The 8657-nt window shown below is 39.7% G+C and overlaps 1 long non-coding RNA gene across 1 annotated transcript; it reads right to left on the reverse strand.

Annotated features, from left to right (window-relative positions):
- Positions 1-657: 657 nt before the first annotated feature.
- On the reverse strand, positions 658-7417 carry LOC133251713 (uncharacterized). Its single transcript, XR_009737754.1, has 3 exons — positions 6138-7417; positions 2461-2536; positions 658-959 (listed from the first exon to the last, which is right to left on the reverse strand). It is a non-coding gene; the product is annotated as an uncharacterized LOC133251713 (long non-coding RNA).
- Positions 7418-8657: the final 1240 nt, after the last annotated feature.

Below are 8657 nucleotides of genomic sequence, written 5' to 3' on the forward strand. Positions count from 1 at the left end.
TGATATTGATCAGAATTACAATTGTTTCTCTGTGGATGCTCATTAATTTTAAGTGAAGGTTTTAAATACCTGGATCAACTCTCAGTGAGGATAGGCAAGATTCATTTTCAACATCATTGGACTCCTTCACAGTAACTTGAAAATTATACTTTTTTCTTTTTCTCTCAGAAAGAGTTTCAGAAGAGGAAACTATATGTTAAGCTCCAGCTCAGCCTTGCCTACTGTTATGTTTCTCTGATACCTCTCCCAAAACAGGTATTCATACCTCTGACTGTACCATCACCCTACCTTATAGTTCTCTTACTTTTTTTTCTTTAATCAGAGGACTGAGTTTTTTTTTACCTATCTTACTTCTTCATTTGACTATGATTTTCCTGAGGAGTTATATTCTTCACAAGAAGAAACAATATATTTTAAACATTTTATATCTCCAGAATCTAGTGCAAAAAATGGCCATAATAGGTACCCATATGCTTTTGAATTTAATAATCATGCAGAGGTGTTGCATAATCCTTACTGTCATCTCTAATATTAATGTTCCTTATATGTTAATAACATTTTCTTGGACTATTAGCCATCTTCTTTTTGAGCGCTGAAATCTTTTAGGTTTATCAAATTAGTTGAATGTGTGACTTTTTTTTAGAGTTGAAAGTAATAACTAGCGTTCATTCAATTAAAATCCCAAACATATTTTCTTTTTTAAAAAAGTTTTTTATTTTATATTGGAGTATAGACAATTAACATTGTGATAGTTTCAAGTGGACAACAAAAGGACTCAGTCATATATACAAATGCATCCATTTCCCCCAAACCCCCCTCCCATCCAGGCTACCACATAACATTGAGCAGAGTTTCCTGTGCAATACAGTAGGTCTTTGCAAAACTCCATATAAATTTAAATAGCACCTGAACTGTGTCAGATACTGTTCTAGACACAAGGGATTCAGTGGTGAACATGACTGAAAGAAAAAAAAAAAAAAAAAAGGCTTACTCTTATGTAACTTGGGTGGTTGAATAACATATGTAAAATTTAAAATATATAATGTAACAGATAATGATAAATGGTAGGAAGAAAAATAAAAGAAGGTGATATGGTAGAGAAAAGGTGCTGTTTTACATTAGGATGATCATGAAAATGGTTCCCTGATAAGGTCGAGAGGCTATTAATGAAAAAATAGGTGAATATATAGGAAAGAAAGATGTGTGAGCACACTTCACACAGACTAAGAGAAGTGTCCTTGATTCAACTTCACTTTTGTAGCTACTTGGGACAGTAATGGACAAGCAAGCTACAAATAAAGAACCCCCTACCTTCCCCTCTACGTTGGCTCAGGTGGTAAAGAATCCGCCTGCAATGAGGGAGACCTGGGTTCGATCCCTGGGTTGGGAAGTTCCCTGGGAGAAGGGAACGGCTACCACTCCAGTATTTTGGCCTGGAGAATCCCATGGACTATGGTGTCTCAAAGAGCCAGACATGATTGAGCGACTTTCACTTCTCTTCACTCCCCACCCAAACACAGACAAATATTACCAATGTTACATTATTTTGTTTAATATAAAACTTAAGACTTTTTATAGGAATAGATCTATGAATAAGTGTGACTATTCATATAGTGTTTCAATTGTCTCTAGTTTGCAGCATTTAGCTACAGAAAAATAATGCCTTTTCTGCAGACATTATTACATTTCAAGATTCCTTTCTCCTACCAACAGAAACCATGTATGATTTGTTATGATCAGTTATAATTCATATTAAAAAATAGATTTCTATCTTCTAAAATGGCAGCATATGTTTGAATATTTGATTCACCAAATAAGGTATATATTCATTCACAGGCAATAACGCTGTTACTTTTTAGTTATTGTATTCAAACAGCATGAGTGCCCTTGGACAAAACAACAGAGAAACTAGCAAACTGATACAGAAACTCTAATATGGAGGGAAAAATAATAGACATTGTTTGACATTTTTCTTTAACACAGATTATAATATGGCTTTAGAGAGCCTCATTAAAAGTATTTTTGCAGGCAAGTTAGGAAGGTGATTTTCTGTAAATCATTGGAAAAATAAAAAATGAAGGCTATAACTACAGCTTCCATTCATGCATTGTATCACCTATATGCCTAGGCAAGGAAGAATTGATTAGGGCTCCTCTAAACGGGTCATTAGTTAAGCAGAAAGCATGTGACTAGCAAAGTCATTTACTCTTTTTTCTAGTAGAACGTTTCCTTAATGCACGGTACTACCTAGGCAATACAATGGGGGCAATTTTGACTTTCATTTTACAAACAAAAGGGGGGGAAAGCAAGGCTTCAAGAGCTGTCATTTTTCAAAAACTTGAATCGCATAGTCATTCAGAAATAACAGAATTACCATAACTATTAAGTAGAAAAAGGAATGCATTAGCTAACAAACAGATGGGCTAAATCCAAATTGATTACTTCACAAACACAGTTTACCTTAAGTCCCCAAAGAACAAAGGCAATGTCGTTAGATGAACTGTACTTTCTCTCAGATCTGTTTTGTTAATTGCTTCTGTTTTAACAGATAAACAGGGTCAAATTAAAAAAAAAAAAAAAACTTGATGGATTTGTTTAGTCTTATCATAACTGTAAATTACTAATAAATATTTAAAATGGAGTTGTATCAGCTGTATTATAGTTCAGTGCATGCCTCTTACGGAAAAGTGTTTACTAGGTTACTAGGGCATTTTTTTTTAACTTTTAGATAAAATTACTTTTGCCATAGTTCTAGTCAATTCGGTTCAAGCCAGAGAAGTAAGCCATATTAAGAACTCTTTATAACACACAACACTAGATGAAATGAAGGAGAATATACTGAGACTTGGAAGCTGGCCTCTGAGGGAACACAAGCTAGTGTGGGAGAAAGAAGTTTAAAGCAATTAACCATAAAGTAAGACATAATGTGTTAAGTGCTGTGATACAGATGCTACCTGACAGGAGAGCAGAGCAAAGGACGAATTAGTTCTGACTAGGCAAGGAAAAAGACTATTGAAAGTGGTTTGGGGCCTAATTCTTTTTTGGAAATTCAGATTTTGATAAAGGAAAGAAGAAACCTTGATGACATAAAGGAGGTAATGTGTACGGAGACACTTGAGTACAGAGCTTTCTGGAGTTTAAGACTCAGCCATTAAAAAGAATACATTTGAATCAGTTCTAATGAGGTGGATGAAACTGGAGTCTATTATACAGAGTGAAGTAAGCCAGAAAGAAAAACACCAATACAGTATACTAACGCATATATATGGAATTTAGAAAGATGGTAACAATAACCCTGTATACGAGACAACAAAAGAGACACTGATGTATAGAACAGTCTTTTGGACTCTGTGGGAGAGGGAGAGGGTGGGATGATTTGGGAGAATGGCATTGAAACATGTATAATATCATATACGAAATGAGTCGCCAATCCAGGTTTGATGCATGATACTGGATGCTTGGGGCTGGTGCACTGGGATGACCCAGAGGGGTGGTATGGGGAGGGAGGAGGGAGGAGGGTTCAGGATGGGGAACACATGTATACCTGTGGCGGATTCATTTTGATATTTGGCAAAACCAATACAATATTGTAAAGTTATAAAAGAAAAGAAAAAAAAAAAAAACCCTGGGAGGGACGGAGGAGGCAGCAGGAGATGAGGCTGGAATGCCAGGCTGAAGTTAGTCCATGGAGGGCTTCGGACGCAAGCTTAAGGAGTCTGGACTCTTATCCACTAGGTAATAGGAATTCACAAAAGCCAGGTAGTGGCACCATCTGACCTGTGCTTGGGAAGGTAAGTTTGGTGGGGAAGAAGGTAATGGAATGCAGAGTTAAGAAATTCAAGTAAGAGATCATGTCACAAACTGACCCTATGGCAAGAGAAAGTGTGGAGGTGAACCACACTATAGCAAACAAAATGCAATGCAAAGGATAGGTTGTGGGAAAGCAACGGTGGGGTCTGACCTGGTGGAATGTAGGAGATGAGGGAGAAACAAGGGTCAAAATGACTCTGGATACTGGAAGGATAATGACACATTTTAAAAAAAGGTGTAGACTGAGAAGGTTTCGGAAAGTTGAGATAAAAAATATAGTTTTGCTAAAAGTTGTAATGCTCATGATTTTAAGAGATAATAAAAATCATCTAATCGAGTAGTTCTCATCTCTGGTTGAAACCTAGAATGAGATGAGGAGCAGTATTTTAAAAATCTTGATTTGTAATCTACTGCAAAGTGAAAAATGAAAGTCACTCAGTCGTGTCTGACTTTTGCGACCCCATGGACTATAGAGTCCATGGAATTCTCCAGGCCAGAATACTGGAGTGGGTAGCCTTTCCCTTCTCCAGGGGAGCTTCCCAACCCAAGGACTGAACCAGGGTCAACCTGCATTGCAGGCAGATTCTTTACCAACTGAGCTATGAGAGAAGCTTAATTGACTGCAATGGATTTGAATTTAAGTGATCTGACCAGGCACTATTTTCTTTTATTATTTTGTAAAGTTCCCTAGGAGATAGGAATACACAGCCAGGTTTATAACATCTGAAATAATCTGCATCCTTTCATGTAAAGATTATTTTGATACTGAATGAGATTTCAATCCTTTTCAAAGGCTTCAATTTCTTGGCAGATGACGCACCTGATTCTTCTCTCCCTGTATCTGATCACCTTCCTTGTCTCTCTTCATCTATTCTTTTGTACATTAATCCAATGAGTCCAATCAACAACGTGCTAGGTATTAAGGAAGTTGGAATACAAAAATGACTGGAACATGACTGACACTTGTATTAAGCGCCTATTCAGTGATCACATTTCATGGCTTTAACCACATATCTTTATGCTTAACTCTTAAATTATGTCCCTAGTAAAGATCTCTCCTAATTCTCAGTACTACTGTAACAGGAAGGAACAAATCTGTTTCTTTTACTTTAATCTTTGCATTATATTGCTTTTGCTAGAAGTTAATTACTAAAGGGATGTTACCTACAGCTGAAAGTAAACATAATGGCCCATTTTCAAGAACACTGCCCCTGCACCCCCCATGAGTGAATGCAGAACGAAAATATATTTGGTCATCTTACAGGAAACATCTGACCAAACCCACCTGTGAATGGCTGCAGGAAATAAGAAATTCACACTCACAGAGTCAAGCTGAACAATTTATGGCCTTATTATTTTACCTCCTCACTCCCCCATCTTTTTCTATAAAAGAAACCAGCATCCAGGCCCAAGACCCTGGTAAGGTGGTTCTCTAGGACATGAGTTCAATATCTCTCCTAGTTTTCTGAATAAAGTCCTCATTACTTTACCCAACCACTCCTCCTGATTCACTGGCCTGTTGTGCAGCTAGCAGAATAAGCTTGGATTTGGTAACACTACATTTCCAATTTGCTTTCTAGATATCTCATTCTGATGCCCTGCTTGCCACCACAAACTCAGTATTTCTAAATTAAAATTCACTTTCCCACCGACCTTACCACACTAATTTTACAAACACGAAATGAGAATCTAACATACATCTTGTTCACACAAAATCACCCACCTCCTCTTTCAAATGGGGTTTTCCCTGATGGCTCAGTTGTAAAGAACCCACCTGCCAATGCAGGAGACATGGGAGACAAAAGAAACCTAAGTTCCATCCCTGGGTCGTGAAAATCCCCTGGAGAAGGAAATGGCAACCCATTCCAGTATTCTTGCCTGGGAAATCCCACGTACAGAGGATCCTGCTGGGCTATAGTCCATGAGGTCGCAAAAGAGTTGGATATGACTGAACACCTAAACAATAACTCTTTCAAATATAAATTCCAGAGGCATGTGTCTGTCACCTCAGATTTGGGAATCACATTGTTGGGTTGTACCCAGTGGACCTGCAAGGCCTGGGCTTGTCTAGCTTCCAGACTGAAGAAAGAGCTTGGAATCAGTGGCAGACATCAATGGTTTAATGCAGAGGTCCCCTACCCATGGGCCAAGGACCGGTGCCAGTCTGTGGCCTGTTAGGAACCAGGCTACATGACAGGAACATAATGACTGGTGAAACTGAAACCGTCCCACGGCTACCCTGGTCTGTGGAAAAACTGTCTTCCACAAAACCAGTCCCAGGTGCCAAAAATGTTAGGGACCGTTGGTTTAATGGGTGGGGAGCTTACATGTCTGAAGCAGGCTCCTGCAGTGACACCTCACGGTGTTCAGCCAAATGGCAGACAAAATATGGTGGCAGGCTTGCTCTGGGTGCAAGGGGCGGGTCCCAGTTGAAGGAGGAAATGACGTCACATTGGCTCACCGGGTTACTAGGGAAACCAGCAGAGGGACTCGCCCCTCACCGCCTCTTTGATTAGAAGCATTAGCTGTGTGGGGGGCAAGTGTGTTGGGAGATCTGTGAGGTGAGTAGGGGGCACACAGAGAACAAGAGGATGGCCACCTTGACTGTCGTGACTATACACTCACCTGGGCTCTTCATGGCCCCATGCACAGCCCAGGATTATAACAAATTAAGATGTCCTTCATTTTCTACAGGAAGTAAGATCCTCAGTTTAGCACCACATTAATTTTTTTTTTCTTTCTTTCTTTCATTGTTTCCCACTCCACTGCATATACACAGACAGCCAAACTGGCAGAATTGTTCTCTAGTTTGGAGGGTAGGAGATCCTCCTAGTTATTAATTTTGATACTTCTCCTCAAAGCCAAAATTTCTGGGCTTCCTTGGAAAACTCTATGGACAGAGGAGCCTGGCAGGCTACACAGTCAGTGGAGTTGCTAAGACTGGGACACAACTGAGCACACAGACACGCAGGCTAGTGGCTCAGTGGTGAAGAATCCACCTGCCAGTGCAGGAAACACCAGACAGATCCTTGGTCCAGGAGGATCCCACATGCCGCAGAGCAGCTGAGCCTGTGTGCCACAACTACTGTTCCTGTTCTCAGAAGCCCCAGAAACCATTAACTACTGATCCCACTTGCTACAACTACCGAAGCCCAAGATCCCTAGAGCCCGTGCTTGGCAGCAAGAGAAGCCACCACAATGAGAAGCCTGTACGCCACAGCTAGAGAGTAGCCCCTGGTCCCCAAAACTAGAGAAAGCCCGCACAGCAACAAAGACCCAGCACAGCCAAAAATAAATAAAATTATTTTTTTTAAAAAAGAATAAACAGTGCTTAACTAGTATCATTATTATCCTTTCTGAAAGATGGTCAAAAACCACCTTTGACATCTAGTTACCTGATAGATGTTTGTTACAATAAGAATCAGGCCAAGAATATGAAGGTTTACTGAAAAAAATATATATCAGTTACAAGTAGCATTGCCATAAGGATCATCATCAAAATAGGTCTTCTGCAATGTTAGTGAATAGTACTCTCTTCAGGGCTGGGGGCAGATGATTCTGGGCCATAAGATGGTCTATCGCAATCCAGGAGGACTGGTCAGATGTCTTGTTTTTTTTTTTTTTTCTAATTTTATTTTATTTTTAAACTTTACATAATTGTATTAGTTTTGCCAAATATCAAAATGAATCCGCCACAGGTATACATGTGTTCCCCATCCCGAACCCTCCTCCCTCCTCCCTCCCCATACCATCCCTCTGGGCCGTCCCAGTGCACCAGCCCCAAGCATCCAGCATCATGCATCGAACCTGGACTGGCAACTCGTTTCCTACATGATATTTTACATGTTTCATTGCCATTCTCCCAAATCTTCCCACCCTCTCCCTCTCCCACAGAGTCCATAAGACTGTTCTATACATCAGTGTCTCTTTTGCTGTCTCGTACACCGGGTTATTGTTACCATCTTTCTAAATTCCATATATATGTGTTAGTATACTGTATTTATGTTTTTCCTTCTGGCTTACTTCACTCTGTATAATAGGCTCAAGTTTCATCCACCTCATTAGAACTGATTCAAATGTATTCTTTTTAATGGCTGAGTAATACTCCATTGTGTATGTACCACTGCTTTCTTATCCATTCATCTGCTGATGGACATCTAGGTTGCTTCCATGTCTTGGCTATTATAAACAGTGCTGCGATGAACATTGGGGTACACGTGTCTCTTTCCCTTCTGGTTTCCTCAGTGTGTATGCCCAGCAGTGGGGTTGCTGGATCATAAGGCAGTTCTATTTCCAGTTTTTTAAGGAATCTCCACACTGTTCTCCATAGTGGCTGTACTAGTTTGCATTCCCACCAACAGTGTAAGAGGGTTCCCTTTTCTCCACACCCTCTCCAGCATTTATTGCTTGTGGACTTTTGGATCGCAGCCATTCTGACTGGTGTGAAATGGTACCTCATAGTGGTTTTGATTTGCATTTCTCTGATAATGAGTGATGTTGAGCATCTTTTCATGTGTTTGTTAGCCATCTGTATGTCTTCTTTGGAGAAATGTCTATTTAGTTCTTTGGCCCATTTTTTGATTGGGTCGTTTATTTTTCTGGAGTTGAGCTGTAGGAGTTGCTTGTATATTTTTGAGATTAGTTGTTTGTCGGTTGCTTCATTTGCTATTATTTTCTCCCATTCTGAAGGCTGTCTTTTCACCTTGCTAATAGTTTCCTTTGATGTGCAGAAGCTTTTAAGGTTAATTAGGTCCCATTTGTTTATTTTTGCTTTTATTTCCAATATTCTGGGAGGTGGGTCATAGAGGATCCTGCTGTGATGTATGTCGGAGAGTGTTTTGCCTATG

Source organism: Bos javanicus, chromosome 7 (genome assembly GCF_032452875.1).
Source record: "Bos javanicus breed banteng chromosome 7, ARS-OSU_banteng_1.0, whole genome shotgun sequence".
NCBI classification, from domain to species: domain Eukaryota; kingdom Metazoa; phylum Chordata; class Mammalia; order Artiodactyla; family Bovidae; genus Bos; species Bos javanicus.